The following is a 15,458-nucleotide window of genomic DNA, read 5'->3' as shown; positions in this document are numbered from 1 at the left end:
TTTCTGTATTTTCAGGTTAAAGCAAGAACAAGGGTTCTTCAGGACCTCTTTTTTACAGCACTGTTAATCATAAACCAATAACTACATGATGGAAATGGACAAGAAACAGTACTAATCTTTCTATTTTCTATTTCATATTTAAGTAACTATGTAAGACAATACAGATTCCTCTGCTTACTTGAGTGAATGTTATAGAGAATGGAACTCCACTAAACTACTGCTGGGTACCTCCCAGGGTAGTTTTTCTGTATTTTCAGGTTAAAGCAAGAACAAGGGTTCTTCAGGACCTCTTTGTTACAGCACTGTTAATCATAAACCAATAACTACATGATGGAAATGGACAAGAAACAGTTCTAATCTTTCTATTTTAAATTCCCAAAAACTGGACCCTTAACATGACGGTTTTTTCTTCCATATCTGAAAGGCTTGGCTTTTCTATAAGTCAGGATGGCCGAGCGGTCTAAGGCGCTGCGTTAAGGTCGCAGTCTCCCCTGGAGGCGTGAGTTCAAATCCCACTTCTGACAATACAACTTTTATTAAACACACTGCAATGTCATTCCGACAGCGCTAGTGAAAAAACCCACTATGCCAAAACACGCCCCAAAATTTTAGACTCTTCAGATGACTGGCTTGGCATCCAATCTTGAAAGTTTTCTTATTTGTGTAGGATAGGATGACCGAGCAGTCTCTCGTGAAGGCGTGGATTTAAATCCCTCTTTTGAATACTCATATTTAAGAAAACTATGTAAGACAATACCGATTCCTCTGCTTACTTGAGTGAATGTTATAGAGAATGGAACTCCACTAAACTACTGCTGGGTACCTCCCAGGGTAGTTTTTCTGTATTTTCAGGTTAAAGCAAGAACAAGGGTTCTTCAGGACCTCTTTGTTACAGCACTGTTAATCATAAACCAATAACTACATGATGGAAATGGACAAGAAACAGTTCTAATCTTTCTATTTTAAATTCCCAAAAACTGGACCCTTAACATGACGGTTTTTTCTTCCATATCTGAAAGGCTTGGCTTTTCTATAAGTCAGGATGGCCGAGTGGTCTAAGGCGCTGCGTTCAGGTCGCAGTCTCCCCTGGAGGCGTGGGTTCAAATCCCACTTCTGACAATACAATTTTTATTAAACACACTGCAATGTCATTCCGACAGCGCTAGTGAAAAAACCCACTATGCCAAAATACGCCCCAAAATGTTAGACTCTTCAGATGACTGGCTTGGCATCCAATCTTGAAAGTTTTCTTATTTGTGTAGGATAGGATGACCGAGCAGTCTCTCGTGAAGGCGTGGATTTAAATCCCACTTTTGAATACTCATATTTAAGTAAACTATGTAAGACAATACCGATTCCTCTGCTTACTTGAGTGAATGTTATAGAGAATGGAACTCCACTAAACTACTGCTGGGTACCTCCCAGGGTAGTTTTTCTGTATTTTCAGGTTAAAGCAAGAACAAGGGTTTTTCAGGACCTCTTTTTTACAGCACTGTTAATCATAAACCAATAACTACATGATGGAAATGGACAAGAAACAGTACTAATCTTTCTATTTTCTATTTCATATTTAAGTAACTATGTAAGACAATACAGATTCCTCTGCTTACTTGAGTGAATGTTATAGAGAATGGAACTCCACTAAACTACTGCTGGGTACCTCCCAGGGTAGTTTTTCTGTATTTTCAGGTTAAAGCAAGAACAAGGGTTCTTCAGTACCTCTTTTTTACAGCACTGTTAATCATAAACCAATAACTACATGATGGAAATGGACAAGAAACAGTACTAATCTTTCTATTTTAAATTCCTAAAAACTGGACCCTTAACATTACGGTTTTTTCTTCCATTTCTGAAAGGCTTGGTTTTTCTATAAGTCAGGATGGCCGAGCGGTCTAAGGCGCTGCGTTCAGGTCGCAGTCTCCCCTGGAGGCGTGGGTTAAAATCCCACTTCTGACAATACAATTTTTATTAAACACACTGCAATGTCATTCCGACAGCGCTAGTGAAAAAACCCACTATGCCAAAACACGCCCCAAAATGTTAGACTCTTCAGATGACTGGCTTGGCATCCAATCTTGAAAGTTTTCTTATTTGTGTAGGATAGGATGACCGAGCAGTCTCTCGTGAAGGCGTGGATTTAAATCCCACTTTTGAATATTCATATTTAAGTAAACTATGTAAGACAATACCGATTCCTCTGCTTACTTGAGTGAATGTTATAGAGAATGGAACTCCACTAAACTACTGCTGGGTACCTCCCGGGGTAGTTTTTCTGTATTTTCAGGTTAAAGCAAGAACAAGGGTTCTTCAGGACCTCTTTTTTACAGCACTGTTAATCATAAACCAATAACTACATGATGGAAATGGACAAGAAACAGTACTAATCTTTCTATTTTCTATTTCATATTTAAGTAACTATGTAAGACAATACAGATTCCTCTGCTTACTTGAGTGAATGTTATAGAGAATGGAACTCCACTAAACTACTGCTGGGTACCTCCCAGGGTAGTTTTTCTGTATTTTCAGGTTAAAGCAAGAACAAGGGTTCTTCAGTACCTCTTTGTTACAGCACTGTTAATCATAAACCAATAACTACATGATGGAAATGGACAAGAAACAGTTCTAATCTTTCTATTTTAAATTCCCAAAAACTGGACCCTTAACATGACGGTTTTTTCTTCCATATCTGAAAGGCTTGGCTTTTCTATAAGTCAGGATGGCCGAGCGGTCTAAGGCGCTGCGTTAAGGTCGCAGTCTCCCCTGGAGGCGTGGGTTTGAAATCCCACTTCTGACAATACAACTTTTATTAAACACACTGCAATGTCATTCCGACAGCGCTAGTGAAAAAACCCACTATGCCAAAACACGCCCCAAAATGTTAGACTCTTCAGATGACTGGCTTGGCATCCAATCTTGAAAGTTTTCTTATTTGTGTAGGTTAGGATGACCGAGCAGTCTCTCGTGAAGGCGTGGATTTAAATCCCACTTTTGAATACTCATATTTAAGTAAACTATGTAAGACAATACCGATTCCTCTGCTTACTTGAGTGAATGTTATAGAGAATGGAACTCCACTAAACTACTGCTGGGTACCTCCCAGGGTAGTTTTTCTGTATTTTCAGGTTAAAGCAAGAACAAGGGTTCTTCAGGACCTCTTTTTTACAGCACTGTTAATCATAAACCAATAACTACATGATGGAAATGGACAAGAAACAGTACTAATCTTTCTATTTTCTATTTCATATTTAAGTAACTATGTAAGACAATACAGATTCCTCTGCTTACTTGAGTGAATGTTATAGAGAATGGAACTCCACTAAACTACTGCTGGGTACCTCCCAGGGTAGTTTTTCTGTATTTTCAGGTTAAAGCAAGAACAAGGGTTCTTCAGTACCTCTTTTTTACAGCACTGTTAATCATAAACCAATAACTACATGATGGAAATGGACAAGAAACAGTACTAATCTTTCTATTTTAAATTCCTAAAAACTGGACCCTTAACATTACGGTTTTTTCTTCCATTTCTGAAAGGCTTGGATTTTCTATAAGTCAGGATGGCCGAGCGGTCTAAGGCGCTGCGTTCAGGTCGCAGTCTCCCCTGGAGGCGTGGGTTCAAATCCCACTTCTGACAATACAATTTTTATTAAACACACTGCAATGTCATTCCGACAGCGCTAGTGAAAAAACCCACTATGCCAAAACACGCCCCAAAATGTTAGACTCTTCAGATGACTGGCTTGGCATCCAATCTTGAAAGTTTTCTTATTTGTGTAGGATAGGATGACCGAGCAGTCTCTCGTGAAGGCGTGGATTTAAATCCCACTTTTGAATATTCATATTTAAGTAAACTATGTAAGACAATACCGATTCCTCTGCTTACTTGAGTGAATGTTATAGAGAATGGAACTCCACTAAACTACTGCTGGGTACCTCCCAGGGTAGTTTTTCTGTATTTTCAGGTTAAAGCAAGAACAAGGGTTCTTCAGGACCTCTTTTTTACAGCACTGTTAATCATAAACCAATAACTACATGATGGAAATGGACAAGAAACAGTACTAATCTTTCTATTTTCTATTTCATATTTAAGTAACTATGTAAGACAATACAGATTCCTCTGCTTACTTGAGTGAATGTTATAGAGAATGGAACTCCACTAAACTACTGCTGGGTACCTCCCAGGGTAGTTTTTCTGTATTTTCAGGTTAAAGCAAGAACAAGGGTTCTTCAGGACCTCTTTGTTACAGCACTGTTAATCATAAACCAATAACTACATGATGGAAATGGACAAGAAACAGTTCTAATCTTTCTATTTTAAATTCCCAAAAACTGGACCCTTAACATGACGGTTTTTTCTTCCATATCTGAAAGGCTTGGCTTTTCTATAAGTCAGGATGGCCGAGCGGTCTAAGGCGCTGCGTTAAGGTCGCAGTCTCCCCTGGAGGCGTGAGTTCAAATCCCACTTCTGACAATACAACTTTTATTAAACACACTGCAATGTCATTCCGACAGCGCTAGTGAAAAAACCCACTATGCCAAAACACGCCCCAAAATTTTAGACTCTTCAGATGACTGGCTTGGCATCCAATCTTGAAAGTTTTCTTATTTGTGTAGGATAGGATGACCGAGCAGTCTCTCGTGAAGGCGTGGATTTAAATCCCTCTTTTGAATACTCATATTTAAGAAAACTATGTAAGACAATACCGATTCCTCTGCTTACTTGAGTGAATGTTATAGAGAATGGAACTCCACTAAACTACTGCTGGGTACCTCCCAGGGTAGTTTTTCTGTATTTTCAGGTTAAAGCAAGAACAAGGGTTCTTCAGGACCTCTTTGTTACAGCACTGTTAATCATAAACCAATAACTACATGATGGAAATGGACAAGAAACAGTTCTAATCTTTCTATTTTAAATTCCCAAAAACTGGACCCTTAACATGACGGTTTTTTCTTCCATATCTGAAAGGCTTGGCTTTTCTATAAGTCAGGATGGCCGAGTGGTCTAAGGCGCTGCGTTCAGGTCGCAGTCTCCCCTGGAGGCGTGGGTTCAAATCCCACTTCTGACAATACAATTTTTATTAAACACACTGCAATGTCATTCCGACAGCGCTAGTGAAAAAACCCACTATGCCAAAATACGCCCCAAAATGTTAGACTCTTCAGATGACTGGCTTGGCATCCAATCTTGAAAGTTTTCTTATTTGTGTAGGATAGGATGACCGAGCAGTCTCTCGTGAAGGCGTGGATTTAAATCCCACTTTTGAATACTCATATTTAAGTAAACTATGTAAGACAATACCGATTCCTCTGCTTACTTGAGTGAATGTTATAGAGAATGGAACTCCACTAAACTACTGCTGGGTACCTCCCAGGGTAGTTTTTCTGTATTTTCAGGTTAAAGCAAGAACAAGGGTTTTTCAGGACCTCTTTTTTACAGCACTGTTAATCATAAACCAATAACTACATGATGGAAATGGACAAGAAACAGTACTAATCTTTCTATTTTCTATTTCATATTTAAGTAACTATGTAAGACAATACAGATTCCTCTGCTTACTTGAGTGAATGTTATAGAGAATGGAACTCCACTAAACTACTGCTGGGTACCTCCCAGGGTAGTTTTTCTGTATTTTCAGGTTAAAGCAAGAACAAGGGTTCTTCAGTACCTCTTTTTTACAGCACTGTTAATCATAAACCAATAACTACATGATGGAAATGGACAAGAAACAGTACTAATCTTTCTATTTTAAATTCCTAAAAACTGGACCCTTAACATTACGGTTTTTTCTTCCATTTCTGAAAGGCTTGGTTTTTCTATAAGTCAGGATGGCCGAGCGGTCTAAGGCGCTGCGTTCAGGTCGCAGTCTCCCCTGGAGGCGTGGGTTAAAATCCCACTTCTGACAATACAATTTTTATTAAACACACTGCAATGTCATTCCGACAGCGCTAGTGAAAAAACCCACTATGCCAAAACACGCCCCAAAATGTTAGACTCTTCAGATGACTGGCTTGGCATCCAATCTTGAAAGTTTTCTTATTTGTGTAGGATAGGATGACCGAGCAGTCTCTCGTGAAGGCGTGGATTTAAATCCCACTTTTGAATATTCATATTTAAGTAAACTATGTAAGACAATACCGATTCCTCTGCTTACTTGAGTGAATGTTATAGAGAATGGAACTCCACTAAACTACTGCTGGGTACCTCCCGGGGTAGTTTTTCTGTATTTTCAGGTTAAAGCAAGAACAAGGGTTCTTCAGGACCTCTTTTTTACAGCACTGTTAATCATAAACCAATAACTACATGATGGAAATGGACAAGAAACAGTACTAATCTTTCTATTTTCTATTTCATATTTAAGTAACTATGTAAGACAATACAGATTCCTCTGCTTACTTGAGTGAATGTTATAGAGAATGGAACTCCACTAAACTACTGCTGGGTACCTCCCAGGGTAGTTTTTCTGTATTTTCAGGTTAAAGCAAGAACAAGGGTTCTTCAGTACCTGTTTGTTACAGCACTGTTAATCATAAACCAATAACTACATGATGGAAATGGACAAGAAACAGTTCTAATCTTTCTATTTTAAATTCCCAAAAACTGGACCCTTAACATGACGGTTTTTTCTTCCATATCTGAAAGGCTTGGCTTTTCTATAAGTCAGGATGGCCGAGCGGTCTAAGGCGCTGCGTTAAGGTCGCAGTCTCCCCTGGAGGCGTGGGTTTGAAATCCCACTTCTGACAATACAACTTTTATTAAACACACTGCAATGTCATTCCGACAGCGCTAGTGAAAAAACCCACTATGCCAAAACACGCCCCAAAATGTTAGACTCTTCAGATGACTGGCTTGGCATCCAATCTTGAAAGTTTTCTTATTTGTGTAGGTTAGGATGACCGAGCAGTCTCTCGTGAAGGCGTGGATTTAAATCCCACTTTTGAATACTCATATTTAAGTAAACTATGTAAGACAATACCGATTCCTCTGCTTACTTGAGTGAATGTTATAGAGAATGGAACTCCACTAAACTACTGCTGGGTACCTCCCAGGGTAGTTTTTCTGTATTTTCAGGTTAAAGCAAGAACAAGGGTTCTTCAGGACCTCTTTTTTACAGCACTGTTAATCATAAACCAATAACTACATGATGGAAATGGACAAGAAACAGTACTAATCTTTCTATTTTCTATTTCATATTTAAGTAACTATGTAAGACAATACAGATTCCTCTGCTTACTTGAGTGAATGTTATAGAGAATGGAACTCCACTAAACTACTGCTGGGTACCTCCCAGGGTAGTTTTTCTGTATTTTCAGGTTAAAGCAAGAACAAGGGTTCTTCAGTACCTCTTTTTTACAGCACTGTTAATCATAAACCAATAACTACATGATGGAAATGGACAAGAAACAGTACTAATCTTTCTATTTTAAATTCCTAAAAACTGGACCCTTAACATTACGGTTTTTTCTTCCATTTCTGAAAGGCTTGGTTTTTCTATAAGTCAGGATGGCCGAGCGGTCTAAGGCGCTGCGTTCAGGTCGCAGTCTCCCCTGGAGGCGTGGGTTCAAATCCCACTTCTGACAATACAGTTTTTATTAAACACACTGCAATGTCATTCCGACAGCGCTAGTGAAAAAACCCACTATGCCAAAACACGCCCCAAAATGTTAGACTCTTCAGATGACTGGCTTGGCATCCAATCTTGAAAGTTTTCTTATTTGTGTAGGATAGGATGACCGAGCAGTCTCTCGTGAAGGCGTGGATTTAAATCCCACTTTTGAATATTCATATTTAAGTAAACTATGTAAGACAATACCGATTCCTCTGCTTATGGAACTCCACTAAACTACTGCTGGGTACCTCCCAGGGTAGTTTTTCTGTATTTTCAGGTTAAAGCAAGAACAAGGGTTCTTCAGGACCTCTTTTTTACAGCACTGTTAATCATAAACCAATAACTACATGATGGAAATGGACAAGAAACAGTACTAATCTTTCTATTTTCTATTTCATATTTAAGTAACTATGTAAGACAATACAGATTCCTCTGCTTACTTGAGTGAATGTTATAGAGAATGGAACTCCACTAAACTACTGCTGGGTACCTCCCAGGGTAGTTTTTCTGTATTTTCAGGTTAAAGCAAGAACAAGGGTTCTTCAGGACCTCTTTTTTACAGCACTGTTAATCATAAACCAATAACTACATGATGGAAATGGACAAGAAACAGTACTAATCTTTCTATTTTCTATTTCATATTTAAGTAACTATGTAAGACAATACAGATTCCTCTGCTTACTTGAGTGAATGTTATAGAGAATGGAACTCCACTAAACTACTGCTGGGTACCTCCCAGGGTAGTTTTTCTGTATTTTCAGGTTAAAGCAAGAACAAGGGTTCTTCAGTACCTCTTTTTTACAGCACTGTTAATCATAAACCAATAACTACATGATGGAAATGGACAAGAAACAGTACTAATCTTTCTATTTTAAATTCCTAAAAACTGGACCCTTAACATTACGGTTTTTTCTTCCATTTCTGAAAGGCTTGGTTTTTCTATAAGTCAGGATGGCCGAGCGGTCTAAGGCGCTGCGTTCAGGTCGCAGTCTCCCCTGGAGGCGTGGGTTCAAATCCCACTTCTGACAATACAATTTTTATTAAACACACTGCAATGTCATTCCGACAGCGCTAGTGAAAAAACCCACTATGCCAAAACACGCCCCAAAATGTTAGACTCTTCAGATGACTGGCTTGGCATCCAATCTTGAAAGTTTTCTTATTTGTGTAGGATAGGATGACCGAGCAGTCTCTCGTGAAGGCGTGGATTTAAATCCCACTTTTGAATATTCATATTTAAGTAAACTATGTAAGACAATACCGATTCCTCTGCTTACTTGAGTGAATGTTATAGAGAATGGAACTCCACTAAACTACTGCTGGGTACCTCCCAGGGTAGTTTTTCTGTATTTTCAGGTTAAAGCAAGAACAAGGGTTCTTCAGGACCTCTTTTTTACAGCACTGTTAATCATAAACCAATAACTACATGATGGAAATGGACAAGAAACAGTACTAATCTTTCTATTTTCTATTTCATATTTAAGTAACTATGTAAGACAATACAGATTCCTCTGCTTACTTGAGTGAATGTTATAGAGAATGGAACTCCACTAAACTACTGCTGGGTACCTCCCAGGGTAGTTTTTCTGTATTTTCAGGTTAAAGCAAGAACAAGGGTTCTTCAGTACCTCTTTTTTACAGCACTGTTAATCATAAACCAATAACTACATGATGGAAATGGACAAGAAACAGTACTAATCTTTCTATTTTAAATTCCTAAAAACTGGACCCTTAACATTACGGTTTTTTCTTCCATTTCTGAAAGGCTTGGCTTTTCTATAAGTCAGGATGGCCGAGCGGTCTAAGGCGCTGCGTTAAGGTCGCAGGCTCCCCTGGAGGCGTGGGTTCAAATCCCACTTCTGACAATACAACTTTTCTTAAACACACTGCAATGTCATTCCGACAGCGCTAGTGAAAAAACCCACTATGCCAAAACACGCCCCAAAATGTTAGACTCTTCAGATGACTGGCTTGGCATCCAATCTTGAAAGTTTTCTTATTTGTGTAGGATAGGATGACCGAGCAGTCTCTCGTGAAGGCGTGGATTTAAATCCCAATTTTGAATACTCATATTTAAGTAAACTATGTAAGACAATACCGATTCCTCTGCTTACTTGAGTGAATGTTATAGAGAATGGAACTCCACTAAACTACTGCTGGGTACCTCCCAGGGTAGTTTTTCTGTATTTTCAGGTTAAAGCAAGAACAAGGGTTCTTCAGGACCTCTTTTTTACAGCACTGTTAATCATAAACCAATAACTACATGATGGAAATGGACAAGAAACAGTACTAATCTTTCTATTTTCTATTTCATATTTAAGTAACTATGTAAGACAATACAGATTCCTCTGCTTACTTGAGTGAATGTTATAGAGAATGGAACTCCACTAAACTACTGCTGGGTACCTCCCAGGGTAGTTTTTCTGTATTTTCAGGTTAAAGCAAGAACAAGGGTTCTTCAGTACCTCTTTTTTACAGCACTGTTAATCATAAACCAATAACTACATGATGGAAATGGACAAGAAACAGTACTAATCTTTCTATTTTAAATTCCTAAAAACTGGACCCTTAACATTACGGTTTTTTCTTCCATTTCTGAAAGGCTTGGTTTTTCTATAAGTCAGGATGGCCGAGCGTTCTAAGGCGCTGCGTTCAGGTCGCAGTCTCCCCTGGAGGTGTGGGTTCAAATCCCACTTCTGACAATACAATTTTTATTAAACACACTGCAATGTCATTCCGACAGCGCTAGTGAAAAAACCCACTATGCGAAAACACGCCCCAAAATGTTAGACTCTTCAGATAACTGGCTTGGCATCCAATCTTGAAAGTTTTCTTATTTGTGTAGGATAGGATGACCGAGCAGTCTCTCGTGAAGGCGTGGATTTAAATCCCACTTTTGAATACTCATATTTAAGTAAACTATGTAAGACAATACCGATTCCTCTGCTTACTTGAGTGAATGTTATAGAGAATGGAACTCCACTAAACTACTGCTGGGTACCTCCCAGGGTAGTTTTTCTGTATTTTCAGGTTAAAGCAAGAACAAGAGTTATTCAGGACCTCTTTGTTACAGCACTGTTAATCATAAACCAATAACTACATGATGGAAATGGACAAGAAACAGTTCTAATCTTTCTATTTTAAAGTCCCAAAAACTGGACCCTTAACATGACGGTTTTTTCTTCCATTTCTGAAAGGCTTGGCTTTTCTATAAGTCAGGATGGCCGAGCGGTCTAAGGCGTTGCGTTCAGGTCGCAGTCTCCCCTGGAGGCGTGGGTTCAAATCCCACTTCTGACAATACAATTTTTATTAAACACACTGCAATGTCATTCCGACAGCGCTAGTGAAAAAAACCCACTATGCCAAAACACGCCCCAAAATGTTAGACTCTTCAGATAACTGGCTTGGCATCCAATCTTGAAAGTTTACTTATTTGTGTAGGATAGGATGACCGAGCAGTCTCTCGTGAAGGCGTGGATTTAAATCCCACTTTTGAATATTCATATTTAAGTAAACTATGTAAGACAATACCGATTCCTCTGCTTACTTGAGTGAATGTTATAGAGAATGGAACTCCACTAAACTACTGCTGGGTACCTCCCAGGGTAGTTTTTCTGTATTTTCAGGTTAAAGCAAGAACAAGGGTTCTTCAGGACCTCTTTTTTACAGCACTGTTAATCATAAACCAATAACTACATGATGGAAATGGACAAGAAACAGTACTAATCTTTCTATTTTAAATTCCTAAAAACTGGACCCTTAACATTACGGTTTTTTCTTCCATTTCTGAAAGGCTTGGTTTTTCTATAAGTCAGGATGGCCGAGCGGTCTAAGGCGCTGCGTTCAGGTCGCAGTCTCCCCTGGAGGCGTGGGTTCAAATCCCACTTCTGACAATACAATTTTTATTAAACACACTGCAATGTCATTCCGACAGCGCTAGTGAAAAAACCCACTATGCCAAAACACGCCCCAAAATGTTAGACTCTTCAGATGACTGGCTTGGCATCCAATCTTGAAAGTTTTCTTATTTGTGTAGGATAGGATGACCGAGCAGTCTCTCGTGAAGGCGTGGATTTAAATCCCACTTTTGAATATTCATATTTAAGTAAACTATGTAAGACAATACCGATTCCTCTGCTTACTTGAGTGAATGTTATAGAGAATGGAACTCCACTAAACTACTGCTGGGTACCTCCCAGGGTAGTTTTTCTGTATTTTCAGGTTAAAGCAAGAACAAGGGTTCTTCAGGACCTCTTTTTTACAGCACTGTTAATCATAAACCAATAACTACATGATGGAAATGGACAAGAAACAGTACTAATCTTTCTATTTTCTATTTCATATTTAAGTAACTATGTAAGACAATACAGATTCCTCTGCTTACTTGAGTGAATGTTATAGAGAATGGAACTCCACTAAACTACTGCTGGGTACCTCCCAGGGTAGTTTTTCTGTATTTTCAGGTTAAAGCAAGAACAAGGGTTCTTCAGTACCTCTTTTTTACAGCACTGTTAATCATAAACCAATAACTACATGATGGAAATGGACAAGAAACAGTACTAATCTTTCTATTTTAAATTCCTAAAAACTGGACCCTTAACATTACGGTTTTTTCTTCCATTTCTGAAAGGCTTGGCTTTTCTATAAGTCAGGATGGCCGAGCGGTCTAAGGCGCTGCGTTAAGGTCGCAGGCTCCCCTGGAGGCGTGGGTTCAAATCCCACTTCTGACAATACAACTTTTCTTAAACACACTGCAATGTCATTCCGACAGCGCTAGTGAAAAAACCCACTATGCCAAAACAAGCCCCAAAATGTTAGACTCTTCAGATGACTGGCTTGGCATCCAATCTTGAAAGTTTTCTTATTTGTGTAGGATAGGATGACCGAGCAGTCTCTCGTGAAGGCGTGGATTTAAATCCCAATTTTGAATACTCATATTTAAGTAAACTATGTAAGACAATACCGATTCCTCTGCTTACTTGAGTGAATGTTATAGAGAATGGAACTCCACTAAACTACTGCTGGGTACCTCCCAGGGTAGTTTTTCTGTATTTTCAGGTTAAAGCAAGAACAAGGGTTCTTCAGGACCTCTTTTTTACAGCACTGTTAATCATAAACCAATAACTACATGATGGAAATGGACAAGAAACAGTACTAATCTTTCTATTTTCTATTTCATATTTAAGTAACTATGTAAGACAATACAGATTCCTCTGCTTACTTGAGTGAATGTTATAGAGAATGGAACTCCACTAAACTACTGCTGGGTACCTCCCAGGGTAGTTTTTCTGTATTTTCAGGTTAAAGCAAGAACAAGGGTTCTTCAGTACCTCTTTTTTACAGCACTGTTAATCATAAACCAATAACTACATGATGGAAATGGACAAGAAACAGTACTAATCTTTCTATTTTAAATTCCTAAAAACTGGACCCTTAACATTACGGTTTTTTCTTCCATTTCTGAAAGGCTTGGTTTTTCTATAAGTCAGGATGGCCGAGCGTTCTAAGGCGCTGCGTTCAGGTCGCAGTCTCCCCTGGAGGTGTGGGTTCAAATCCCACTTCTGACAATACAATTTTTATTAAACACACTGCAATGTCATTCCGACAGCGCTAGTGAAAAAACCCACTATGCCAAAACACGCCCCAAAATGTTAGACTCTTCAGATAACTGGCTTGGCATCCAATCTTGAAAGTTTTCTTATTTGTGTAGGATAGGATGACCGAGCAGTCTCTCGTGAAGGCGTGGATTTAAATCCCACTTTTGAATACTCATATTTAAGTAAACTATGTAAGACAATACCGATTCCTCTGCTTACTTGAGTGAATGTTATAGAGAATGGAACTCCACTAAACTACTGCTGGGTACCTCCCAGGGTAGTTTTTCTGTATTTTCAGGTTAAAGCAAGAACAAGAGTTATTCAGGACCTCTTTGTTACAGCACTGTTAATCATAAACCAATAACTACATGATGGAAATGGACAAGAAACAGTTCTAATCTTTCTATTTTAAAGTCCCAAAAACTGGACCCTTAACATGACGGTTTTTTCTTCCATTTCTGAAAGGCTTGGCTTTTCTATAAGTCAGGATGGCCGAGCGGTCTAAGGCGTTGCGTTCAGGTCGCAGTCTCCCCTGGAGGCGTGGGTTCAAATCCCACTTCTGACAATACAACTTTTCATAAACACACTGCAATGTCATTCCGACAGCGCTAGTGAAAAAAACCCACTATGCCAAAACACGCCCCAAAATGTTAGACTCTTCAGATAACTGGCTTGGCATCCAATCTTGAAAGTTTACTTATTTGTGTAGGATAGGATGACCGAGCAGTCTCTCGTGAAGGCGTGGATTTAAATCCCACTTTTGAATATTCATATTTAAGTAAACTATGTAAGACAATACCGATTCCTCTGCTTACTTGAGTGAATGTTATAGAGAATGGAACTCCACTAAACTACTGCTGGGTACCTCCCAGGGTAGTTTTTCTGTATTTTCAGGTTAAAGCAAGAACAAGGGTTCTTCAGGACCTCTTTTTTACAGCACTGTTAATCATAAACCAATAACTACATGATGGAAATGGACAAGAAACAGTACTAATCTTTCTATTTTCTATTTCATATTTAAGTAACTATGTAAGACAATACAGATTCCTCTGCTTACTTGAGTGAATGTTATAGAGAATGGAACTCCACTAAACTACTGCTGGGTACCTCCCAGGGTAGTTTTTCTGTATTTTCAGGTTAAAGCAAGAACAAGGGTTCTTCAGGACCTCTTTGTTACAGCACTGTTAATCATAAACCAATAACTACATGATGGAAATGGACAAGAAACAGTTCTAATCTTTCTATTTTAAATTCCTAAAAACTGGACCCTCACATTACAGTTTTTTCTTCCATTTCTGAAAGGCTTGGCTTTTCTATAAGTCAGGATGGCCGAGCGGTCTAAGGCGCTGCGTTAAGGTCGCAGTCTCCCCTGGAGACGTGGGTTCAAATCCCACTTCTGACAATACAACTTTTATTAAACACACTGCAATGTCATTCCGACAGCGCTAGTGAAAAAACCCACTATGCCAAAACACGCCCCAAAATGTTAGACTCTTCAGATGACTGGCTTGGCATCCAATCTTGAAAGTTTTCTTATTTGTGTAGGATAGGATGACCGAGCAGTCTCTCGTGAAGGCGTGGATTTAAATCCCACTTTTGAATACTCATATTTAAGTAAACTATGTAAGACAATACCGATTCCTCTGCTTACTTGAGTGAATGTTATAGAGAATGGAACTCCACTAAACTACTGCTGGGTACCTCCCAGGGTAGTTTTTCTGTATTTTCAGGTTAAAGCAAGAACAAGGGTTCTTCAGGACCTCTTTGTTACAGCACTGTTAATCATAAACCAATAACTACATGATGGAAATGGACAAGAAACAGTTCTAATCTTTCTATTTTAAATTCCCAAAAACTGGACCCTTAACATGACGGTTTTTTCTTCCATATCTGAAAGGCTTGGCTTTTCTATAAGTCAGGATGGCCGAGCGGTCTAAGGCGCTGCGTTAAGGTCGCAGTCTCCCCTGGAGGCGTGGGTTCAAATCCCACTTCTGACAATACAACTTTTCTTAAACACACTGCAATGTCATTCCGACAGCGCTAGTGAAAAAACCCACTATGCCAAAACACGCCCCAAAATGTTAGACTCTTCAGATGACTGGCTTGGCATCCAATCTTGAAAGTTTTCTTATTTGTGTAGGATAGGATGACCGAGCAGTCTCTCGTGAAGGCGTGGATTTAAATCCCACTTTTGAATACTCATATTTAAGTAAACTATGTAAGACAATACCGATTCCTCTGCTTACTTGAGTGAATG

At 39.0% G+C, this 15,458-nt stretch overlaps 16 non-coding genes across 16 annotated transcripts; all 16 read left to right on the top strand.

Moving 5' to 3' along the window:
• The first annotated feature begins 441 nt into the window (after positions 1-441).
• Positions 442-524, top strand: TRNAL-AAG (transfer RNA leucine (anticodon AAG)). The gene has a single exon. It is a non-coding gene; the product is annotated as a tRNA-Leu (tRNA).
• Positions 525-1,036: 512 nt separating this feature from the next.
• On the top strand, positions 1,037-1,119 carry TRNAL-CAG (transfer RNA leucine (anticodon CAG)). The gene has a single exon. It is a non-coding gene; the product is annotated as a tRNA-Leu (tRNA).
• A 754-nt stretch (positions 1,120-1,873) lies between these two features.
• Positions 1,874-1,956, top strand: TRNAL-CAG (transfer RNA leucine (anticodon CAG)). Its single transcript has one exon. It is a non-coding gene; the product is annotated as a tRNA-Leu (tRNA).
• A 1,592-nt stretch (positions 1,957-3,548) lies between these two features.
• TRNAL-CAG (transfer RNA leucine (anticodon CAG)) lies at positions 3,549-3,631 on the top strand. The gene has a single exon. It is a non-coding gene; the product is annotated as a tRNA-Leu (tRNA).
• A 754-nt stretch (positions 3,632-4,385) lies between these two features.
• Positions 4,386-4,468, top strand: TRNAL-AAG (transfer RNA leucine (anticodon AAG)). Its single transcript has one exon. It is a non-coding gene; the product is annotated as a tRNA-Leu (tRNA).
• Positions 4,469-4,980: 512 nt separating this feature from the next.
• On the top strand, positions 4,981-5,063 carry TRNAL-CAG (transfer RNA leucine (anticodon CAG)). Its single transcript has one exon. It is a non-coding gene; the product is annotated as a tRNA-Leu (tRNA).
• A 754-nt stretch (positions 5,064-5,817) lies between these two features.
• On the top strand, positions 5,818-5,900 carry TRNAL-CAG (transfer RNA leucine (anticodon CAG)). Its single transcript has one exon. It is a non-coding gene; the product is annotated as a tRNA-Leu (tRNA).
• Positions 5,901-7,492: 1,592 nt separating this feature from the next.
• On the top strand, positions 7,493-7,575 carry TRNAL-CAG (transfer RNA leucine (anticodon CAG)). Its single transcript has one exon. It is a non-coding gene; the product is annotated as a tRNA-Leu (tRNA).
• A 974-nt stretch (positions 7,576-8,549) lies between these two features.
• Positions 8,550-8,632, top strand: TRNAL-CAG (transfer RNA leucine (anticodon CAG)). The gene has a single exon. It is a non-coding gene; the product is annotated as a tRNA-Leu (tRNA).
• Positions 8,633-9,386: 754 nt separating this feature from the next.
• On the top strand, positions 9,387-9,469 carry TRNAL-AAG (transfer RNA leucine (anticodon AAG)). The gene has a single exon. It is a non-coding gene; the product is annotated as a tRNA-Leu (tRNA).
• Positions 9,470-10,818: 1,349 nt separating this feature from the next.
• Positions 10,819-10,901, top strand: TRNAL-CAG (transfer RNA leucine (anticodon CAG)). The gene has a single exon. It is a non-coding gene; the product is annotated as a tRNA-Leu (tRNA).
• Positions 10,902-11,414: 513 nt separating this feature from the next.
• Positions 11,415-11,497, top strand: TRNAL-CAG (transfer RNA leucine (anticodon CAG)). Its single transcript has one exon. It is a non-coding gene; the product is annotated as a tRNA-Leu (tRNA).
• A 754-nt stretch (positions 11,498-12,251) lies between these two features.
• TRNAL-AAG (transfer RNA leucine (anticodon AAG)) lies at positions 12,252-12,334 on the top strand. The gene has a single exon. It is a non-coding gene; the product is annotated as a tRNA-Leu (tRNA).
• Positions 12,335-13,683: 1,349 nt separating this feature from the next.
• TRNAL-CAG (transfer RNA leucine (anticodon CAG)) lies at positions 13,684-13,766 on the top strand. The gene has a single exon. It is a non-coding gene; the product is annotated as a tRNA-Leu (tRNA).
• A 754-nt stretch (positions 13,767-14,520) lies between these two features.
• Positions 14,521-14,603, top strand: TRNAL-AAG (transfer RNA leucine (anticodon AAG)). Its single transcript has one exon. It is a non-coding gene; the product is annotated as a tRNA-Leu (tRNA).
• A 512-nt stretch (positions 14,604-15,115) lies between these two features.
• TRNAL-AAG (transfer RNA leucine (anticodon AAG)) lies at positions 15,116-15,198 on the top strand. Its single transcript has one exon. It is a non-coding gene; the product is annotated as a tRNA-Leu (tRNA).
• The last annotated feature ends 260 nt before the right edge of the window (positions 15,199-15,458 follow it).

This window comes from Rhinoderma darwinii, chromosome 3, assembly GCF_050947455.1.
Source record: "Rhinoderma darwinii isolate aRhiDar2 chromosome 3, aRhiDar2.hap1, whole genome shotgun sequence".
NCBI classification, from domain to species: Eukaryota; Metazoa; Chordata; class Amphibia; order Anura; family Rhinodermatidae; genus Rhinoderma; species Rhinoderma darwinii.
Note: the sequence above shows the minus strand (reverse complement) of the source record. Positions and strands in the feature narration are given on the sequence as shown.